This window comes from Hipposideros armiger, unplaced genomic scaffold, assembly GCF_001890085.2.
Source record: "Hipposideros armiger isolate ML-2016 unplaced genomic scaffold, ASM189008v1 scaffold_467, whole genome shotgun sequence".
In the NCBI taxonomy this organism is placed as follows: domain Eukaryota; kingdom Metazoa; phylum Chordata; class Mammalia; order Chiroptera; family Hipposideridae; genus Hipposideros; species Hipposideros armiger.
In genome coordinates, this window is record NW_017731817.1 from 804,725 (window position 1) to 828,420 (window position 23,696).

Here is a 23,696-nt window from a genome sequence, read left to right on the forward strand (position 1 = left end):
ATATATATATCATATAAGGGGGGAAGTGGGGTGGCAGATTAGGGGAGGGGGGTTGTCACTTTGAGGGGTAACTCTTGCACTGTGTGGTACAGCTGAAACTAATTTAAAAAAAGGTTTATTTCACAATAAATAAATTATATCCTTATAAAGCTGTTAAAATAAAAATAAAAAATAATAATGATAATCTTATCTTTTAATAGAACACCCGGCAATGCATTTTTCCAGGAACAAAAATGTAGATATACTTTAGCTTTCACTGGAATTGGTCAGCTTTCTCAATCTGCAATGCTGCATTTTTGGAAGAGCAAATAGTATGATTCTAAAAGCACAGAGTTCTCAGGAAGTTGGTGAACAAGCCCAAAATGAGGCTCCTAAACAGCCAGATTCTTCCCACTCCATTAGTGACCTTGATGGAATGATTCAGCCCCTGGTGATTCAGCTCCTTGGTATGTAGAAAGGAGTGATACTCATCTTTCTTGTAGAATATTATCACATGGAAATTATGAGTTTTTCAAAGAACACTGAGTGACAACCAGAGGTACACGGTACCACAGAATAACAGCAGGTTAGCACAGCTATTGTTATCAAAGAATCATCGTAGTCTATGTAAAGGTCTCTTTGAAAGAATCCTATCTAGTGGAAATAATTAAATTTGCCCAGGGAAGAACTATAAAGGACATGGAATGCTTCATTTGTTTGGCCATTCTGTGATTTTTAATTGAGGTTCTTCTATGTGCCCAGCAAGGCAATTGCAATGATGAACAAGAAACATGTAGACCTTTCCTCTGGGAGCTTACAGACTAGTGGGCATGTGGCATGGGCCCTAGAAAAAGCAGATGGAGAAGTCCCAACATTACTTGGGGGTAACAGAAAATCAAGACTCATTTGCTTGAGTACCATTTTCCCTTTTTTCTTTCTTAATATCATTTCCAACAGTATTATTGTTAGTAATAGTATTGGTGTTATTATTTTAAAGTTATTATATGTATATAAAACTATTCTGTATTTTAATCATATGCATAATGAAATGATAATATGGACACAGATAGTAAGATAAACCAAATCATTTATTAGAATAAAGTTAATGACTAAGAACTAAGATTTTCAACACAAAAGAAATAAGTATTATAAACTTATGATGCATTTTCTCTTAAAAAATGTTTTGTAGCTCTGTCCACTGAAAAGGTCTAGAAACAGTAATCAACAGCAATGAGTACCCCTAGCACCCAGATTGTGGCTTCTAAATATAATTTCCCACTAAAAAGAACCAGAGGCCCTTGGAGAAATGGCAGGTCTGGGCAAGATGAACCAGGAACATCTTACTGAACTAACAACCAAGAAAGTCATCAAACTTGGCAATTTTTCCAAAGAACTCACGAGTCATCTGGAAGGAACTGTCTCTCTGGCCAAAGGTGGGACAATTTGAACATCGAAAGGATTAATAATGGTGATGGATTGAGACATATCAATTATTTTTAAATCTATAGTTTATAATAACACTGAATTTAGAAACCTCACTGGTCACCTTTGAAAGATACTAGGGAACCATTTAATATTCTAAAATGTAGTAAATCCAAGAAAGAGCGAAGCATGTATCCTGCATTTCCTATATAAATAGGAACCTCAGAATAACCAACTACTTGACAAGGGGAAGTCTTTTTTGACACCGTAGATAGCTATTAAAATACCATTGACTATATTGTCTATGCTGTACTTTACATCCTGTGACTATAAGTACATATATCTATACACATACCTATACATATATACACACACACACCACACACACACACACACGGAGTGTGCCAAAAAAATGTATACACATTTAAGAAAGGAAAAAACTGCATTAAAATTGTAATACTCAATATATACCGATAACAAAAGATGAATATATGTCACGTTTGACTTCTGCAATTGTAAGAGGTACTCAAAGTGGTTACCATTAGGATTATTTTAATACAGCTTTTTTCTTTCTTAAAATGTGTATACATCTTTTGGCTCTGTCTCTTTCTCTATACACACACACACACACACACACACACACAAACACAAGGTCTGACAATTAAGTTTGCAAACTTGTTGCAATGATGTTGTTACCTTTTTTATATCAGAGGGGTTATTCATTATGAATTTTACCAACTGGACAAACAGTTAACCAAGTTTACTATTTGCAAGTGCTGAAAAGGCTGCGTGAAAAAGTTAGATGACCTGAATTTTTTGCTAACAATTCATGGTTCTTGTGTCATGATAATGCACCAGCTCACACAGCACTGTCTGTGAGGGAGTTTTTAACTAGTAAATAAATAACTATTGGAACACCTTCCCTACTCACCTGATATGGCCCCCAATGGCTTCTATCTTTACCCAAAGATAAAGGAAATATTGAAAGGAAGACATTTTTATGACATTCAGGACATCAAGGATAATACGACAGCCCTGATAGCCATTCCAGAAAAAGAGTTCCAAAATTGCTTTGAAGGGTGGACTAGGTGCTGGTGTTGGTGCATAGCTTCCCAAGGGGAATACTTCAAAGGTGATTCTAGAGATATTCAACAACGAGGTATGTAGCACTTTTTCTAGGATGAATTCGCGAACGGTTGTCAGACCTCATATATATTTAATTGTAGTTGACATTCAATATTATTTTATGTTAGTTTCAGGTGTACAGCACAGTGGTTAGACATTTATATAATCTATGAAATGATCCCCTCGATAAGTTCAGTACTCATCTGAAGCCCTACATATTCTTTACAACATTATTGACTATATTCTCCATAGTGTATTTCACATCCTTGTGACTATTTTGTTACTACCAATTTGTACTTCCTAATCCCTTCACCTTTCTCACCCATTCCCCAAACCCCCTCCCATCTAGCAACCATCAGTTTGTTCTCTGTATCTATAAGCCTATTTCTGTTTTGTTTGTTTGTTTAGTCTATACTTTAGGTTCCACATATAAGTGAGATCATATGGTATTTGTCTTTCTCAGTCTGACTTATTTCACTTAACATAATACCCTCTAGGTCCATCCATGTTTTTGCTGATGGTAAGATTTCATTCTTTTTATGGCAGAGCAATACTCCATTGTATAAATGTACTACAATTTCTTCATCCAATTGTCTGTTGATGGGCATTTTGGTTGTTTTCATATCTTGGCTATTGCAAATAGCACTGTAGTAAACTTAGGGGTACATATATATTTTTTTAATTCGTGTTTTGAATTTCTTTGGATAAATACCCAGGAGTGGAATTGCTGGGTCATAAACTAGTTCTATTTTTAATTTTTTGAGGAACCTCCATACTGTTTTCCATGGTGGCTGCACCAATTTGCAATCCCACCAACAGTGCATGAGGGTTCCCTTTTCTCCACATCCTCACCAGCACTTATCTGTTGATTTATTGATAATGGCCATTCTAACAGGAGTGAGGTATTATCTCATGATAGTTTTTATTTGCATTTCTCTGATGATTAGTGACACTAGGCATCTTTTCATATTTCTATTGGGCTCTTTGGATAAATGTCTATTCAAGTCCTCTGCCATTTTTTAATTGGATTTTTTTTATTTGGTGTTGAGTAGTAGCAGTTTTTTTATAAATTTTGAATATTAACCCCTTATCAGATGTATCATTGGAAAATACCTTCTCCCGTTCAGTAGGGATGTCTTTTCATTTTGTTGATGGTTTCTGATGCTGTGAAGAAATTTTTTATTTGTTTACTTTTTCTTTTGTTTTCCTTACTCCTGGAGATATAACAGTAAAATTATTACTAAGGGTAATGTGTGAGAGTTTATTTTCTGTATTTTCTTCTAGGGGTTTTATGATTTTGTGTCTTACATTTAAGTCTTTAGTCCATTTTGAGTTTTTTCTTGTATATGGCATAAGAAGTTTCATTTTTTTGCATGTTAGCTGTCCACATTTCCCAGCACTATTTATTGAATAGGCTGTCTCTACCTCAATTTAAATTCTTGCTTCCTTTGCCATAGACTCAATGACCACATAGGCATGGATTTACCTATGGACTCTCTATTCTATTCCATTGATCTACTCATATGTGTCTGTTTTTATGCCAATATCATGGTGTATTAATTACTATGGCCTTGTAGTATAATTTGATATCAGATAGCATGATACTCCAGCTTTATTCTTCTTTCTCAGGATTACCATGGCTATTCAGGGCCTTTTATTGGTCCATATAAATTTTAGAATTATTTGTTCTAGTGGTGTGAAAAATGCCATTGGTATTTTGATAGGGATTGCACTGAATCTATAGATTGCTTTGGGTAGTATGGACATTTTAACTATATTAATTCTTTCTATCCATGAGCATGGTATATGTTTCCATTTATTTGCATCTTTAATTTCTCTCTTCAATGTTTCATAATTTTCTGAGTACAAGTCTTTTACTTCCTTGGTTAAATTTATTTTTAAGCATTTTATTTTTTTGATGCAGCTGTAAGTGGGGTTGTTTTCTTAATTTCTCTTTCTGATAGTTCATTATTGGTGTATAAAAATGCAACAGATTTCTGAATATTGATTTTGTATCCTCTACTAAATTCATTTATCAGTTCTAATAGTCTTTTGGTGGAATTTTGGGGGTTCTCTCTATATAGTATCATGTCATCTGCAAATAATGGCAGTTTAGCTTCTTCCTTTCTCATTTGGATGCCTTTTATTTCTTTTTCTTGTCTGGTTGCTATGGCTAGGACTTCTAGTACTATGTTGAATAAAAGCGGTGAAAGTGGGCATCCTTGTCTTTTTCCTGATCTTAAGGCGAATGCTTTTAGCTTTTCCCCATTAAGTATGATATTAGCTGTGGATTTGTCATGTATAACCTTTATTATGTTGAGATATATTTTCTTTATTCCCACTTTCTGAATGTTTTTATCATAAATAGATGTTGGTTTTTGTCAAATGTTTTTTATGCATTTATTGATATGACCATATTTAATTTTTGTTTTTCATTTTGTTTATGTGGTATATCGCATTAATTGATTTGCAGATATTGAACCAAACTTGCATACCAGGAATGAATCCCACTTGATCATGGTGTATGATCTATTTAATGTATTGCTAAATTCAGTTTCCTAATATTTTGTTGAGGATTTTTGCATCTATGTTCATTAGGGATATCAGCCTGTAGTTTTCTTTTTTTGTAATGTTTTTGTCTGGTTTTGGAATCAGGGTAATGGTGGCTTTGTAAAATGAACTTAGGGGCCTTTCTGCCCTCTTAATTATTTTGGAATAATTTAAGGAGAATAGGTATTAATTCTTTTTTGAATATTTAGTAAAATTTACCTGCGAAGCCATCTGGTTTAGCACTTTTGTTTTTTGGGAGCTTGTTGATTACTGATTTGATTACATTGGTAATAATCAGTCTGTTCAGATTTTCTGTTTCTTCTTGATTCAGCCTTGGAAGATTGTATACTTCTAAGAATTTATCCATTTCTTCCAGATTGTCCAATTTGTTGGCATATAGTTACTCATAGTATTTTCTTAAATTTTTTGTATTCCTGTGGTGTCTGTTGTCACTTTTTCTCTTTCGTTTCTGATTTTATTTATTTGGGTCCTCTTTTTTTTTTTCTTGATGAGTCTGTCAATTTTGGTTATTTTTACAAAAAACCAGCTCTTGGTTTCATTGATCTTCATAGTTGTTTTTTAGTCTCTATTTCTTTTATTTCTGCTCTGATCTTTATTATTTCTTTCCTTGTACTCACTTTGGGCTTTGTTTGCTGTTCTTTGTCCAGTTCCCCTAGGTGTAAAGTTAGACTGTTTATTTCAGATTTTTCTTGTTTCTTGAGGTAGGCTTATATTGCTATGAATTTTCCTCTTAGGACTGCTTTCACTGTGTCTCATAGATTTTGGGTTGCTGTGTTTTCATTTTTGTTTGTCTTGAGATAACTTTTGATTTCTTCCTTGATCTCATTGTTGACCCAGTCGCTATTTAGCAGCATGTTATTCAGCCTCCCTGTATTTGTGTGTTTTTCAGTTTTTCTCTTATAAGTGATTTCTAGTTTTATACCATTGTGGTCAGAAAAGATGTTTGATGTGATTTCAAACTTCTTAAATTTATTGACACGTGTTTTATGGCCTAACACGTGTTCTATCTTGGCAAATGTTCCATATGCACTTGAAAAGAATATATATTCTGCTGCTTTGGTGTGAAATGCTCTAAAAACATCAATTAAATCCATCTGGTCTAGTGAGTTATTTAGGGGTGCTGTTTCAGGATTGATTTTCTGTCTGAAGGATCTGTCCATTTGTGTTGGAGGGTGTTAAAAGTCCCCTACTATGGTTGTGATCCTGCTGATTTCTGCCTTTATGTCAGTCAATGTTTGTTTTATATGTCAGTCAATGTTTGTTTTATATATTTAGGTGGTCCTATGTTGGGTACATAAATATTTACTAGGGTGATGTCCTCCTGTTGGACTTATCTCTTTGTTATTATGTAATGTCCCTTTTTTGTCTCTTATTATAATCTTCTTTTTAAAGTCTACTTTATCTGATATAAGTATTGCTACTTCAGCTTTTTTTCTCATTTCCATTTGCATGAAATATCTTTTTTCATCCTTTTACTTTCAGCCTATGTGTGTCTCTCGATCTGAAGTGAGTCTCTTATAGGCAGCATATGCATGGGTCTTATTTTCTTATTGATTCAGCTGCCCTATGTCTTTTGATTGAAGCATTTAATCCATTTACATTTGAAGTGATTATTATAGGTACATAGTTATTGCCATTTTATTATTCATATTTTTGATCTTCGTTTGTTTGTTTGTGTACTTTCTTCTGCTTAAAGGAGTACTTTTTAACATTTCTTGTAATACTGGCTTGGCAGTAATGAATTCCTTTAGCTTTTTCTTGTCTGGGAAGCTCTTTATCGCTCCTTCAATTTTAAATGATAGCCTTGCTGGGTAGAGTAGTCTTGCTTGTAGGCCCTAGTATTTCATTACTTTGAATATTTCCTGCCACTCCCTTCTGGCCTGCAAATTTTCTGTAGAGAAATCAACTGACAGTCTTATGGAAGCTCCCTTGTAAGTAACTAGTTGTCTTTGTTGCTGATTTTAGGATTCTCTCTTTGTCTTTAACCTTCAGCATTTTAATTATGATGTGTTTTGTTGTGGGCTTGTTTTGGTTCATCTTGTTGGGGGCCCTCTGCACTTCCTGGGCTTGTATGTCTGTTCCCTTCCCCATGTTAGGGAAATTTTCAGTCATTATTACTTCAAATATGTTCTCAGTCCCTTGCTTTCTACCTTCTCCTTCTGGTATTCCTATGATGCAAATGTTGTTATGCTTAATGTTGTCCCACAGGTCCCTTAAACTATCTTTGGTTTTTTTTCTTTTTATTCTTTTTTCCTTTTGCTGTTCTGATTGGGTGTTTTCTACTACCTTGTCTTCCAAATTGTTGATTCAGTCTTCTACTTTATCTAATCTGCTGTTAATTCCTTCTAGTGTATTCTTCATTTCAGTTATTGTATTCTTTATTTCTGACTCATTCTTTTTTTATGGTTTCTATGTCCTTCTTTATGCTTACTATCACTTTGCTGAAATTCTCACTAAGTTCCTTAAGCATTCTTATAACCATTGTTTTGAACTCTGTATCTTATAGGTTGGCTGCCTCCATTTCATTTAGTTCTATTTCTGCAGGTTTCTCCTGTTCTTTAGTTTGGGACATACTTTTTTATTTCTTCATTCTGACTCCCTCTGTGTGCTTGCTTTTATGCATTAGGTAGGTCTCCTATGTTTCTGTCTTTGCCAGGTGGCCTTATGTAGTGTGTGTTTTGTTTGGTCCAATGGTACATCTCCCTGATCTTTTGTGTGTGTGTTCCAGGAATGTCCTTTGAGTGTATTGTATGTGTTCCCCTGTTGGAGTTGAGCATTAATTGCTTTTGGTATGTCAGTGGGTGGGACTGACTGCCAGGCTGGCTGAATGTGAGGATTGGCTACTCCCACAGTGTATGAGCTATTGTGTGGGGATCCCTCAGATGGGGATTTTCCCTGGCAAGCTCTTGTGCCTATCGAGACCACCCCTTGAATGTGACACTTGTGGAGCTAACCAGGTAGTGCTCTGGTGTGGTCTGAAGGTGGCCTTTGGGTATGTTGTTTCTGATATCTCTTGGGAGGGGCTCCCATGAAGGTCAATTTCAGTCTTGCCTGTGACCAGCCTGTGGCTACTTGGTAAGAGCCACAAAGCTATATGTAGTTGGCTGCTGCCTGCTGGACCTGGAGGCAAGGGGGCGGCAGCTTTTCTGTGAACCAAGGCTGGCTGCCTTGGGGCAGCTTAGCAAAAGGCTCAGGGCCCCCTAGGCCTGTTGCCACTGCTGGCTGCCTGGAAGGCTCAGCCATTAAAAGAGCCTCCTTAGATGTGGGAACTTGGCTGGTTGACACAGTATTGAGAGAGTTGACACAGTATTGATGCACCTCTAGCTTGGGGGTGTGGGGGAGTAGGGATGGGGGTTGTTCCAGGGAGCCATGAAGTGTGGCCAGTGGTTTTACAAGTCTAATGCAGATTCAGTTCTTGCGCCAGTGCCTGGCCTATGACTACTTTGCAAAATGCCCCGAGAACACCGCAGCCAGCCACCACTTGCCTTAGGCCTGCAGGTTCCCAATAGCCACCCATGAGAGGCTGTGGCTCAAGTTACGGCTCACTGTCCACCACCAAAAGTCCTCGGGCTGCTGCCGACTGTCTGCTTCTACAAAAGGCTTCTGCAGCTTGTGGGACAGTGCCAGCCACCCAGGTGCCTAAAATGCCCCCGGCAATGTAGCTCTAGGTGGACAGGGCAGGGTTCCAGGGAGATATGGGGTGTGGGTGGTGGTTTTTACAGAGTTAATGCAGTTTTGGTTCTCACACTGGTAGTGTGCCTGTAACCATTTTGCAAAAATGCCCTGAGAACATTGAGGCCAACAGCTGCTCACCTCAGGTGGCAGGTCTGAAAGCTGCCCAAAAGAGGCTGCAAAGCAGGTTGTGGCTCACTGTCCACCATCAAAATTTTCCAGGGCCACCTCAGGCCGTCTGCTGCTGTAAAAGGCTTCCCTAGCTTGTGGGGTGGGGACACCTGCTCAGTAGCTGAGAATGCCCCAGGAGATGCAATACTAGCTTGTGCAGGGTGGGGACCCAGGGTGTCACCAAGGTGGTGTGCACACACAGATTTTACCAGACCAGTGCAGTCTCAGATTTGGTCCTTTGGGGAGGTCTGAACATAAAAAAGATGGCGGCCTTCCCCATAGGTTATACATGAGGCAGGCTTTGCACTGGGGCAATGGCTGCTGTCCCTCCAGCCCTCACTCTGAAGCCACACAACTCAGTCTTTTCCAGTATGTCTTTGGTGCCTTTCGAGTTTCCACCCCTCCACTGGAGACCAGGTTAGTGTTTGCAAGCAAGTGAGTCTGTGTACAAATCCTTTAAGAGTACATCTGGGCTTCCAGCCACCTTCCGCCTTACCGGGCCGGATGAACAGTCCTCACTGATTTTCACTGCCAGATGTTGGGGGAACTCCTTTTCTTGGCACAGGACCCCTGGGCTGGGGAACCCGGCGTGGTGTTGGGAAACTTCCCTCTCCCAGGGGGACCTCTGCCACCGTATGTCCCTCCCAGTGTTCAACCACTATCTGTGGATTTGGTGTCAGTTCGTTTCACTTCTCTGTCCTTCCTACCAGTCTCAATGTGGCCTCTTCTTTATAGCCTTAGTTATAGGGGTTCTGTTCAGCTGGTCTTCAGATGATTCTTGAGGTTGATTATTCTATAATTATTTGTAATTTTGGTGTGATTTTGGAGTGCAGTAGGCATAGAGTTTACCTAATCTGCAATTTTGGAAAAGAGGATGAGGGAAAGTCTTTTCCTCTCTCTTTAAGAACCCCCATCATGAACTGCAGAAGAAATGTGTATTAGTTTCCTAGGGCTGCTGTAACAAAGTACCTGTACCAGGATCTGAGTACCTTACACAACAGAAATTTATTGTCTCACAGTCTGGAAACTGGAGGTATAAGATATTGGTATCAGTAGAATGGGCTCCCTCTGAAGGCAACAGGGAAGGGTCTGTTGCAGGCTTCTCTCCAGCTTCTGGTAGTTCCTTGGCTTGTAGCAGCATAATTTCAGTCTTCACATGGTGTTCTCCCTGTGTGTGTGTGTGTGCCTGTGTGTGTCCAAATTTCAACATTCTTTAAGGACACCAGCCACATGGGCTAAGAGGTTCACCTCACTCCAGTATGATGTCATCTTCATGGATTTCATCTGCAGCAACCCTATTTCCAAACAAGGCCCTACTCTGAGACACTGGGGGTTAGGGTTTCAACATGTAAATTTTTTTTTTGAGGGGGGAGCGTGGATTATTCAACCAGTAACAGAATGATAGGATGATAATAACATTATTTTGTAACTCCTAATGAAATAATGGACCTAAGCAGTGGTCATCAGTAACCGCTAAGACCATTAAAAAAAGCTGATGAAGAACCTTATAAGTGAGTGGAGCAAGATGACAACACCAAACCCATGGACTAATCTTTTTTTTTTTTTTAAAGATTTTATTGGGGAATTGGGGGAGGGAAACAGTGTTGGGAAATTGGGGAAGGGAAACAGCCAAGTTGTTGTCCTTCAATCTTAGTTGAGGGGAGGCACAGCCCACCATCCCATGCGGGAGTCCAACTGGGAACCTTGTTGTTAGGAGCACGTGCTCTCACCACCTGAGACATCCTGCTGCCAGTTGGCAGCTCAGCATCAGCTCAGCTCGGGCACAGCTCACTGGACCATGTGAGAATCGAACTGACCAACTGAGCCACTCGGTCTGCCCCTCATGGACTAATCTTAACATCCCAAGTCACAGAACAACCAAGTATCATGGTACCTCTGGATGTGGGCAATAGAAGGACACAGCACTGTCTGTGAGGTGTTCTTGCCTCTCCCTCCCTCCAAACAAACAAACGGAAAAATCAGACCTGAATCTGAACAAGCCTTTAGATACAAGATGAGAACTAACAGTTTAGAGGATTTAAAAGAGAGAAAAGACTGTGTTAAATGACACCTTGGATATGCAATCAGCAAAATCCAGGATGTGAGGAACTCTATAGAAACAAAGACCTCATTTCTTCACTAATGTTAAGGGAGAAAAGGAAGGAGAACCTATAGATTAAAAGAGACTTTAAAAAGCATATCAGCCAAATTCTGTGTGTGCACTTTATTTTGGTTTTGATTTGAAGCCTCCTGTGAAAAATAATATCATATAATAAACAATCAGGAAAATTTGAACACTGACTGGATATTTGATGATGTTAAGAAATTCCTAAGTTTTTAGTCTGATTATAGTGTTGAATGAACTAAAAAAGAGCCTGAAAGCTTTAACTAGAAATAAAAAAAGATTTATTTATGGGTCTTAGGGTTTGCAAACTGGAAACACAATGAGGAATTACCCAGAATTTTCCAAAGAAGAAAGAAAAGCTGAGCTTTTTTACAGTAAAAAGTATATTCTTGAGAAGAATCAGTTCAGTATTCCTAGCCTCTGGATTGGTGCTAGTGATAATCCTCTAGATGGCCCATGGTCTGAATACTAAATGTCAGGCAGTCTGCATATGTGAACATTCTTTCCTTAGTCCTTCAAGGGGTAATCACAGGGTTATGTAGAAATTTGATGTATTGATGCAGGACTGGAAAGTTCAAAAGTTTAGGTTTCCAGGCTAGTTAGAACAAGAATAAAATCATTTCCTCATACTCCTACCTCCTTGATTTTAGTAATTTCGCAGCTTGACTATAGCAATTTTATTTTATTTCTTCACTCTATTCCTCAAGAGTTTTGTTGTGATTTTTTAAAAGCCATGACTTTTAGGGATACTACTCATGTCTTTATGGGTGAAATGTTAGTGGGTCTTGGATTTGTTTCCCAAAAAATCTGGGAAAGGGGTAATAAATTAGGTAGGATTATAGATAAAACACCACTGGCCATGTGTTGAAGCTGGAGTGATGGGTACCTGGGGTTTCATGTTCTCTCTACTTTCATATGTTTGAAAATTTTCATAATAAAGTGTTAAAAAATTGATGAGGTGGTGCTTCTCCTATAACAGTCTTTATCTCTGTTCTGGATACCATCCCATCTTATCTTCTCAAGGACTTAGCTCTCTATTTATTGCCTCTCTGAGCATTATAACTGTCTCTCTCCCCACTGAGTCATCCCCACAGCTCATAAATATGCTTGACTATCTCCCATCCAAAAAAAATAAAAAATAAAAATAAGAAAAGAAAATCAGGAAAAGCAACTTCAATCCCTTCCTTGGCCCTTCTTATCTCATTCCATCCACCCAATTTTTCTATTTCCCTGCACAGCCCAAACTTTCCTTCTTATGCACACACTTTATAATTCCTCACCACCCATTTTCTCTTCAACCTACTGCAATCTAGCTGCTGCTGGAATACACTGCTAAGGTCACCACCGACCTCTACATTATCAACTCCAATGGTTACTTTTGTGTGTCTCAGCCGTATTGAGCTGGTTCCATGTCTCTCTCCTCCTTCCCACTCTGGCCCTGTCCACATTTTCTCCCCCATCTAGTATCCCTCTCTGCTAACACACAACACTCTCTCCATGCCTTTCAGTTCCTCGAGCTCCCCCAACACTCCAGATTTTATACCTTCACATACTTCCCTCTTTCTTCTTGGTTCTTGGCATAAGAGGCTCCTATCACTCTTCCAGTCTTTAAGATGGCCTTCACGATCTCTCTGTCTGATTGGGGCCCTCCACCAATCTTTGTCATGGGACCTGCTTCATTCTCTTTACAACACATTGAAAATTGTAACCCAATTTTTATTTGTTTATTTCCCCCTGGACTATAAGCTGAACAAGGAAAGGAGGCTCACCTCTGTAATCTCAGCAAATAGTATAGTTTCTGGCACATGGAGGCACTTAAAAAATATTTATTGAATGAAAACATGAAATGATACACTAATCAAAAGATTACCTGAATTAGTATTATAATTTGTTAAAGAGCACTGTGGGAAAAAGCACATTAGGGGTGCTGAGCTAGTTTGAGATGGTGGCAAAAGCTTCCATGGGAAACTCACATTTCAACTGAGATCTAAAGAGTGGAAGGGAGTTATGCAGGACAAGTGGGGCAAAGGTGTTGAGAAAGAGTCAGCAGACTCTAAAGAAAAGCCTCAAGAACTTCCAAAACCAAAAATTGCCTGGGGATCAGAGATTCCAGTTTTCTCTACTAGGGTGGGTCTGTGTGTGTTACTTAGGAGTGAGTGACACGTGTGCCGAGGAGCCCAAGGTCAGTGTTACCCAGGCTACGTTTAACCACTTGTGTGCCAGCAGCCACGGAAGCTCAGCATGGTTTCACTTTCCTAGCGCCTTCAAAGCAGGAAGTGTGTCTAATGAATCAGTAGCAGCCAGGACTAAGCCGGGATGCTGAGCTGGGGGTAGGGGTGTGGGGGAGCTTAACCGTAACCTCACACCTTTTCAGTGTGATACGAGCCATGTTTATACTAACAAAACCCCAGACACTGTCTAATTCGGTTTTGACCAACAGACCTCTTTTGCTCAGACATCTAGGTTTGGCCTAAGGGATGACCAGAGTTCAAACATATCTTCCTTAAAGAAAGTTTTCAGGAGACAGGAACCTGAGGCCCGCTCAGCCAGCAACAACCAAAAGAGGATGAGATTACAGGTGCTTCAAACCATCCCCAAAGGAACAGGTAAAGGGCTTCTGAAACTAGTTTGAAAACACACACACACACACACACACACACACACACACACACACACGGTAAAAAGCTTTTCAAATATATAACCTGCCCTAGTATTGTTTCCAGGAAGCTGTCCTAAGGAAATCTTCAGAGGCAGATAAAAGCGAGTTACGATGAATACTTTAATGTTATTTAAAAAGTAAAAAATTGAAAACACCTAAATGTCCAGAAACTGAAGGAGGCCTGAATAAATTACAGCGTGCCTGAACTAGTATGTAACCATCACAATTATGCTCCCGAATAAATTTTAATCACTTGGAAAATGCTCATAAATGAAAAAAATAAAATGAACAAACTGCTTATACAGTCTGAACTCAAAGATTTGAGCTTTTATGCATTACATCCATAAATAGATGCAAAGGAAAAAGATTGTATAGAAATCATAATTGTAGCTAAATCTGGCTGGTGAATACTGTATTATTTTAATTTGATTTTTATACTTCTCTGTATTTAATTTTTTAACAAACATATAGTCATAAGTAAACCATAAGAATCCTTTTGACTTATACATTTATTTTCTTTTAACTATGGATATATATAAAATACATATTTTATATATATGTACCATAAAATTTACCATTTTAACCATTTACTTTTTTTTTTTTTTACTTTTATTGGGAAACATCCATGCTCATTGGTTACACATTGCTTTCATGCTACATTGGCATAGTTGCCTCTTTTAGAAAGGGCACAGCTCACAGTGACCCATGCGGGGATCGAACCAGCAACCTTTGTATTATCAGCTTATCAGCACCATGATCTAACCAACTGAGTTACCCGGTCACACTCCAACCATTTACCATTTTTAAGTGTAGTTCTGTGACATTTAGTACATTCACATTGTGTGTAATCATCACCACCATCACTCCAGAACTTTATCTTCCTAAACTGAAATTCTGTCCCCATTAAACTCCAACTCCCCATTTCTTGTATGATCAGATTTCCCACAATTATAACAACTTCCTGGGAATTTATTCTGTCCGATTTCTATTCCTGCCATTGCCTGAGCTAACATTACAGCCTTACATTGCTCTGTTCTTACTCCTTGACATAAGCGAATATAACCTGACAGATCCGTCTTTCCTTTCATTGGCCCAATAGCCTTTTTACAATCATCATTTGCATTATCAAAGGCAAGGATTTGTTGAATGATTTCAGCTGCTTGCAAATTAGTTACCTGCTTCCTTATTGCATCTTGCAAGCGGGCTACAAATTCTGTATAGGATTCAGTTGGACCTTGCAGGATTTTTTGAAAAGACTTGGGAGTCTGACCATCTGTTTCTATTTTTTCCCATGCATTTAAGCAAATCCTTTTTGAGCTATAGTCTGATCATCCATAACTAGCTGATTCCAAGTGCTTTCCCAGTTATTCGTCCCTAGGAGCTCATCTTGAGAAATAGCAATATTAGGTGACTGGTTGTATCTACTCTGGGTTTCCGCTCCATCTGTCCACCAAGTTTTAAATTGTAAAAATTAAGCTGGCGAAAGGCATGTCTGAGCCATTGTACGCCAATCTATAGGAATTAAACGATTTCCATCAGCCAAATTACGAATTATGCCTAGGGTGAATGGCGAAGTAGGACTGTACTGAATTACAGCAAGTTTTAATTCTTTCAATATCTTAAAAGGAAAAGCCTCATACCTGAGGTTCATAAACCCCGTTTGGGTTTCGAGGATCTGTACCAGGAGCAACACGCTCATGAAGTCTAACAGGAAAAGCAAAAGCTTCCAAATCGCCCTCCAGACACGCCTGCTGGATGGCTCTTTCTACTGCGGAAAGCTGCGTCTGTGAATCTCTCCTAGGAGGGGGAGGGGGCGAGCAGCGGGGAGGAAAGGATGAACACTTTCCTCCTGCGCCTGGAGTGTCCCCTCTCCCTCGCCATAGCTGGCGGCGGCGGAGGCGGAACTAAACGGACTGAAGGCAAATTATAGCCTTCTGCCTCGTCCTCCTCTCCACCTTGCACGTCTGTTTGTAAAGGCTCTAAAACTGACCGGACTATCCGCCAAGTCATCCAAATTGTTGCCGGGAGAGGAACGCCTAAATACTGTACGTCACAGAGTTCATCACCGATTTCCTCCCATGCTTTCAAGTCTACTATTCCTAAATTAAGTGACCAGGAACAATAAGTTGCAATCACCCTTAAGAGCTCTTCTAATCTCTGGTCTGAAATTCGAGCTCCCCAGCTTTAAGAAGCTGTTTGAGCAGATAAATATAAGGTCTGTCTTGGCTCTCAGCGTTTCCCATGTTAGTAACAAGAATAAAGTAAGCCTTATCACTCAAATTTCATTCAGATGCCCCTCTGGCCGCTTCCCTCGCGAGAATTTCAGTCCGTCTTGACAAAGGCGTGCCTGTGCAAGCCCCAGGCCAGGCTGACTTTTCAGCCAAATTGCCCTTATGCCGTTTTCCACGCGACTACGGAACCGCAGGTGGGGGCCCACTCAAGCTTCGTGGTTAACACCGTGAAGCTGTAATCAATCACTCACACATTCACACTCTTTCACACAGAAGTTTTTTAGTAAATTCCCGTTTGCCCTGGTTAAATTCCCTGGGATATTCCCTACCTCTTTATCTGGTAGTTGCTGCGACTCCTCCCTCGGGCCCTATCGCCGTTAAACCTTTATTCTTAGACTAGGAATCTCACTCTCCCTCTTCGAGGTCCCACGTTAAGGCGCCAGATATCACGTCCCGCGTGACAAGGGCTGGGAAGCTCGAGGAGGGGCGGCGACAGGTTAAGAAATCACAAGAGTCAAAATAGAGTTTCCGCGGGCCAGGGGTCTCGTCTCTGCAGACAGAGAGAGCAAACCCTGATCCTGGTGGGTGAATAACTTTTATTTACAACGGTCACAAAGAAGTCAATTTGAATATCTATGCCCAGTTAATTGATTCGATTAGACCGGCAGCTGCTTCACCAAAACTCATTGTGATCAAGCACTAGTTGTGCTTTCACACATATGTATGATCCCCGGGATGGCCTCAGCATTCCCAGACCACCGGATATGGAAGTTTTACTGAGATCATTCCCTCGGGTCTCAGCATTCCAAGACACTTCCTTATGTCTTCAAACGATCAGTGCGCAGGAGCATTCGAGCGGCAGCTGCAAGGCAACACCTGTTCTCCTCCGCCCACCCTCTGGTAACAACCATTCTACTCTGTCTCTAAATTTGCCTTCTGGGTACCTCGTGTAAATGGAATCACACAATATTCATCCTTTTGTGTCTGGCTTATTTTATTTAGCATGTCTTCAAGGGTCACCCATGTTGACTTATTTTTTAAGCATCTAGAATGGTTCCTACTTTCTATTAAGCTGCAGCGCTAATCTACCTACACACAGACAGCTCCACCCAGGTCTTTTGCATGAGACCTGATGAACTCAGATATTTTGTTTGAAATGTGAAGGTCCTTCCCAAATGGTCTCACGAAGTGATGTTAACAGACAATATTGGGTGTTAAATGTCCACGTCCACTGAGCGCCCAGCAACCTCAAGTAGCTGAGGATGCCAACTTTTTGTATTGTTAAGGAACGGTGAATAAAAGAAGCTGGGACTCATGTTGATTGAAGAAAAGCCTAGAAGGAGCTTTTTAAACATCTACCCAAATGTTTTCATTTCACAGAACTGAGGGGATTGAAATTAATTGCTGCCCTGCACGAGGGCGGTAACGCAGTGTGGTGACCTAGGCCAAAGCTGTTCTTGCTAAAGTCTTTTTTCTTCCATGAAACTTGACCCTTGACCATTTCCTCCCTTTTCTCTCTTCTCTGCAGAACTCTGGACCTTCCAGAGAAGAAAGGGCAAAAGCAGGGTAACATGAAGATAAAAGAGGAAGGAGGGAGGATAGTGCAGACAGGAGATCTTGCTGACAAGAGTTTGCATCTGCCCAGAAAGAAAGAAGAAACAGGCTCCAAAGTTAGTGTTCTGCAACTTGCGAATAAAGTGCAAAGCCCTTTCCTACATCCTGGTAGGTATGCCAAGAAACACCTATGTTTTCTATATCTCATTTTGGAGTATAGGTCAACTCTCAACAGGTAAAAGGTAGAAACATCTTGGTTATGACAAAGCTCAACTTACTTCAAACTTTATTTAATGTGTGGGGGGAAAAAGACCTAGATTTCTAGAACCTTCCATACATGATAATTTTCCAAATTAGCCATAATTCTCTTCAAAACTCAGGTGTGTAACCTTTGGCTCCTGTTCTCTGCTTCCGAAGGTGGCTGTGTGTGATTCCTTTCACTCTCTACTTGAGCAGCATTACTACAATGTCTGGCTGTCTGCTTAGCCTGGCTGAGGAGGAGACACCCCCAACTTCCTCCACTCACATGGTCTTGCAGCCAAAGACCTGAAGTGCAGGGAGTGGTCCAATTAAAAAACTGGGCACGCAAGGAAAGCCTGGCATTAAAGGACAACCTTGTTCTCTGTAAAAAGAAAAAGAAAGAAAAAGACAAAAAAAATAATAACAGGGTGTAAACATTTTATTTCAAGTTCTCTTGTGCTAATTAAGGAATATAGACAGTTGTTCTTAAAAGGTTTTAGCAAGTACTCATTTTGAGTGGAATCTTCTTAATGGACTTGTATAAACATGGAAGAATGCTTTAAAGAGAAGACTCACTCCCCAGGCACAGCCCCGGTCATGCTCTCTTCAGGCATCTGCTAGCTTCCAAGGCATGGTGGGCGAGACGAGCTGTGCCCAGAGGAGGCGCCTCTCTCAGAGGGCATCTGTGAGAGAGCAGGCACCAGCAACCTCGGTCACCAAGAGTGTCAATTTAATTCTGTAACTTTCAAGTGTCCTATTCATTTCTGAAAACATGTGTGCCAGCTTGGCGTCTAGCTCAGGGGACATAAAATAAAGCAGGAAGGAGGGGGAGGAAAATGTCTAGAGCCCAAATTTTCTAATTACGTCTGTTTTCTCTCCTTCTCGCTCTGCCTCACCCCCCCCACCCCCACCCCACCTTCCTCTCACTACCATTAACACCACCCAGCTGGACATGGTTTCAACACTGTGCCGCCTGGGCAATCTCTTCAGGTTCAGCGTTTGTCTGCCACTTAGGCATTCAGGGTGCATGGGCCGTCCATCAGTGTCCATCCTGGCTTGGCTGGGACCACCTGGCTCGGCCGACGACTTTGAAAGATGCGACCTGGAACAGCAGTCTTTCTGTTGAGAACAACTGCCCTTGGCCTGAATTCGTCAGACAGGATTTATTGGGGGAGGAGGAGAGGAGGAGGAGGAGGAAGGCAAGCACGCAGAGTATATTAGAGACACACTAGCTAAGGTATGGCTCAGCCCCCAGGCCTGTTTTAAACACAGCTTGATGGAAACTTTTGCTTCCAGGCTGATTACAGAGGTTCAAAGTCAGCAGTGTGCCGGGCACCATCCTGGGGGTTTTCACAGTCCCGGGCTCCTTTAATCCTCTCAAGAAATGCTGGCAAAGGCCATCTTACTGAGAAAACTGAGTCCCAGAGGGGTCAACAAGGCCAAGGCTCCACACCAATGGTCATCCACACTCCACAGGGAAGGAAAAGCTAACCGCTTCTAAAATGATGTTATAATTAACCTCAGTGATGTAGATGTTAACATGAGGGGAACTGGGTAAGAACTTTCTGTGTTGTCTTTGTAACTGCTCTGTTAAATCTAAAACTATTCCAAAATTTTAAAAAGTTTATTTTAAAGAACTAGCCACAAGCTGGAAGTAGTAGAAATCGCTCCAAAAGAGATGTGAGGCAGATAACTCGTGTCATGCTGCTGTTTGTCCCTCCCTAAATCGGTGTCATGTGGCACAGTATCTGCACAGAGCAAGCATCTGGTACGTGTTACGTGGGGGACACGCAGGGGAAGGAGAAATAATGGGCTGTGCTGTGATGGAAGGCGGCCCTGATTTAGACTGGAGAGGCAGGGGAAACACCATATACAAATTTTAACTTACTGATGTGGGAGTGAGCTAGTAAATTATGAATACTGAGTTGTTATGTGTTGAAACTACTTTCGGTTATTGGTGGTATGTTTGGGGTTTTTTGGCTTTATCATGTCTTTATCATTAAAAAAAACTTTAATAAAAAAATTGCAATTAACAGCCTTCCTCAGTCTCATAAAATGAAAGAGACTTGCTTGGGGACAGTCTGGTTTGGGGGAAGGAAAAGGTATTTGGGGATCAGAGAGATCTGGGTTCAAACCTCAGTTAAATGGCTTTATGGTTGTGTGACCTTGAATGAGTCACTCACAATCTCTATCTAAACTTCAGATTCCTTATATGTAAAACGGAGACAATCATATCTACCCAACAGGATAGTGGAATTAAAACATACAGAAATATGTGGTGTTTACTAATACAATGTAAGGGCTCAGGAAATAAATATGTGACTGAATGATTGAATATAGATTAAGACTTAAAATCAAATATTTATGCCTAATTTAACAAAAGAAAAAATCCAGCATCCATAAAGGGGAAAGTCTATTGGTTTGGAAAAGGAAAAAACAAAACAAAACAAAACAAAACAAAACAAAACAAAAAAACATGGTTAATTATGGCATGATCTCTTTGACCCACTCAGGCAGTGTTTTCAGTTTATATTGGTGTGTGTATGGGGGAGTGGGGCACCCAAGGACCAGTTCTGGGTCCTGAGAATAAGCAGATTTGGAATAGTCAGTCTGTCCCATGTTGTCTTTGTGAATGGAGCCGATGTGACACAGGCGTATAGAACTGGAGCGTCAGGCTGTAGGAAGTCCCAGCGAGGCAGGCAGGAATATTTCCACTCATTGGCTAGGACTGTGGCTGTGCTTGTCATGAGGCTCTAAAAATCTCTGTCTTTGAAGGGACCTAAGGATGCCAGGAGGGCTGTACAAAGACAGGAAGCCATGACTTGGGCAGCACCCAGTAACACAGAACGGGCAGGCAGCCCAGAGGGGGTGTCAGGTCCCTCTTCCACACGTGGGTATGGCAACCTGGACAAGCACAGACTCTCCTTGTCCTCTGGTTGGGCCAAGCCACCCTTTTTATTAGCTATCCGTACACTCACTCGACTGTTGTCTTTACTGTCTCATAAAATTAGCCTGGCAGCTCAGGAAGGCAAACGCAGACACCTAACTTGAATTTATTAGCTAGAATCAGGGTCCCTAATGTTTGTGACCTGGTTGAAGGTCTGCCTGTCACTCACCCACGTTTCTTTTTGACAAGCCCATGCCTGAGCCAGCTTCCTCTTATATACACCATGTCTATGTGAGCAGCAGGAGGTGGGCTGGGGCGGACAAGGTCAGCGGCTCCCAAATTGGTTACCTAAAAATATGCTGAATGAATGGCTATTCCAGTGGCCCCAGAAATCTGAATTTTTAGACCATTTTCCTGGGCGATTCTGACAATCAGCTAGGGTTGGAAATCACCAACCCCCATGATCTTCCAGGTCCCTTTCGCCTGGAACATTCTAGATTATGGAAGTCCAGATCCTTCCCTAAACAATTGTCATCAGCCCCATCTATGTCAGAAGCTTAGAAATCATGTCTTAACAACGGGTGGCAGTTCTACAATCAAAGGAGCTTTCTCCCTTTCCCAAGCCTATTTTTGCCTAAGATGCCGTGGATATTTTCCATCCCCCCAAGCCCCTTGGCATTGGAGGGAAACAAGTACACCTTGGCTATGTCTGTTTAAGGTGTGGTGCACAGACCAGCAGCATGAGCATCACCTTGATGTGTGGGAGAACCACAGACTCCAGAGTCCCAACCCAGGCCTCCTGAAGCAGCCTCCATTTTACCAGGGCCTCCAGGTGACTCAAAGGTACACTGAAGTCTGAGACAGCCCTGGTCCAGATCACTGGTTCTCAGTTCGGTTGCACTTTAGAATCATCTGGAGAGTTAAAAACAAAACAAAACATTACTGGTGTCTGAGTCCCAAAGCCCAGGATTATTTTAAATTCCGCGGGTGATTCTAATGTGCAGTAAAGCAACAACTGGATGAGTTGTTTAAAATAAAACGCCAAATGAGCTTTGTTTTGGAGTGTGGGGGTGGGGGTTGTAATGGAGTTCTGTATATCATCACTGGTTTGGGTTTTCCCCTTCATTAAACTGGTGGAAGTGTTTGAGAGTGTGGGTGACACAGAGAACTAAAGGATTCTTCCGCAAATAGAGATGGCACTGAACACCCTCCTGTCAAAACAGGGGAGAGGTCCTAGGAGACCTTGGGACCTGTCTCCATGGAATTCGGGTTTCTTCTGGAGCCTGAGAGGAGCACACCCAAATCATTAGGATCCAGGAGAACATGTCCCCAACACATACATGCCTCCCTGTTGCTCTAAGAAACATTCTTATGCTCTAGTTGAAACATAGTCTTTTTCTGTCAGAAGCTAAGTATGTGTTGTTTGTCTACTGAGATGCAACAACAGTCCATTTGGGGAAATGAACAAAAGGCTCTATGTAACACTTCAGTTCTGTGAATTTCGAGGGACCTTGAGTCCCGGTGTAGCCAAGCTCTCCCTGAGGCCCTAGAGTCGTTCTGCCAGTGCCCAGCGAGGCCATGAGAGGGGATCCAGCCTTCCACATGGGCTGTAACGGGCTGGGGTGGTGGGTGAACGGCTGTGACTTGACTTTGGACAGAACCCTGCTGCTCCCCAGTTTTCTCACCTGTGTTCTATCCATCCTCACCCTCCTGAACTCACCGAGAAGCAGCCCGGGGAGTGAAGACCCGTGAGACAAAGGTGCGAGGCAGCCCTTCACGACCCCACAGCAGCCTCTCCCGAGTCTGCGGGACCGTGTGGCCCAGGCACACAGCTGTCCCTGAGTTCTGGGCCAGCCCCGGGGCCTCCTCAGTGCAGTGAGGACGCCTCTCCCGGCTTGGCCCTCCGGGCAGCTCTGGGGCAGCAGGGATGCCCAGCTGTATCCTCAAGGCCTTCCCGGGGACCCCCCAGGAAAAGGCGAGGCCCAGAGGAGCTTCAACAATAAAATAGTTCCAGGAAGGAGGCGGCCTCGAGTCCTGTGCTTCAGGGTGGGTGGTGCCTCTCTCCACACTGCTCCCTGGGGGATCTCAGGACAAATATTTGAAACACCAGATAAGAAGCCCGGACTGGCTTAACCCTCCTGGAGCGTCTTCAGGGGCCAATATTTCCCCTTGGTCTATTTTTCTGACTGCCTCTTCTACGAAGGAGCCACGCTTTATTCCGAGGCCACAAAAGAGTCCACAGAGGACTCAGCTATGTCGGATGGGTCAGAGACAAGGTGTGTGGAGGACAAGGGGCCACAGCTGTGACGGGGGAGCAGGGTGGGAGGCCCACCTCCCTTGGGCTGAGACCCCCACCTGACCCGAGGTTGGCTTTCAGTGGGGGAAGGGGGAACAGGCTGGGCCCATTGTGAGGTCACAATGTCCTGGGGCTGCCCTCCTTGACACCTCAAAGTGACCCTGAGGAAGGTTCCCTGTTTCTGGCTGCAGTGGAGCCTCAGCAAATGAGGGGTGAGGCCTCCTCACCTCTAAGAATGGTCTCACAGTTTATGACACTGACTTTTGGGGAATTTACAGCCTAGGAAAAGGAAAAAAGGGGAAAAAATGCTGATGAGAGTGTAAGATGCTATTTCAGAACAAGAAATAGTATTTTTGGGTGACTCTAAGGGAGTAATTTTGTGAAGTTTCAGACAGAAAAGCCAAAAATATTTGGCTGTATCCAAATAGAGAGCCCAGGAAGGGTTGGCATGGCCACATCTAGAGGAGGTTTGCCCTGGAGTCTGTCACTGAAAACCTGAGCTCAAGGGGCGGTCCAGCTGGAGCACAGACTGTGGTTATCGGAGCGTCTGCTGGCTGCTGCCTCCCAGACCAGAAACACAAAGGAAACACGTTTGGCTCCAAACCCAAAGACGCAGGACCAGAGCTGGGGTGGGGGGTTGGGGGGAGGGCGACAACCAATTGAGAGAGGGAGAGAGAGACACAGAGGCAGAGAGAGAGAGAAGGAGAGGGGGCAGAGAGAGAAGGCGGGGGGAAATAATTCTACATTTTATTCATTTTTCTGGA

The 23,696-nt window shown here is 41.8% G+C and overlaps 2 long non-coding RNA genes across 4 annotated transcripts in view; one reads left to right on the forward strand and one right to left on the reverse strand.

The window, feature by feature from the left end:
* Positions 1-15,536, reverse strand: part of LOC109395389 (uncharacterized) — a 62,041-nt gene extending 46,505 nt beyond the window's left edge. For both annotated transcript variants that reach the window (XR_002126642.1, XR_002126641.1), the window contains exon 1: positions 15,365-15,536. This is a non-coding gene — a long non-coding RNA (uncharacterized LOC109395389). The remainder of the gene's footprint in view (positions 1-15,364) is intronic.
* Positions 15,537-15,674: 138 nt separating this feature from the next.
* Positions 15,675-18,559, forward strand: LOC109395390 (uncharacterized). Of its 2 annotated transcripts, none has more exons than XR_002126644.1 (3): positions 15,675-15,769; positions 17,484-17,677; positions 17,927-18,559. It is a non-coding gene; the product is annotated as an uncharacterized LOC109395390 (long non-coding RNA). The 2 variants fall into 2 exon arrangements; XR_002126643.1 differs by lacking the exon at positions 15,675-15,769 and adding an exon at positions 16,672-16,855.
* The last annotated feature ends 5,137 nt before the right edge of the window (positions 18,560-23,696 follow it).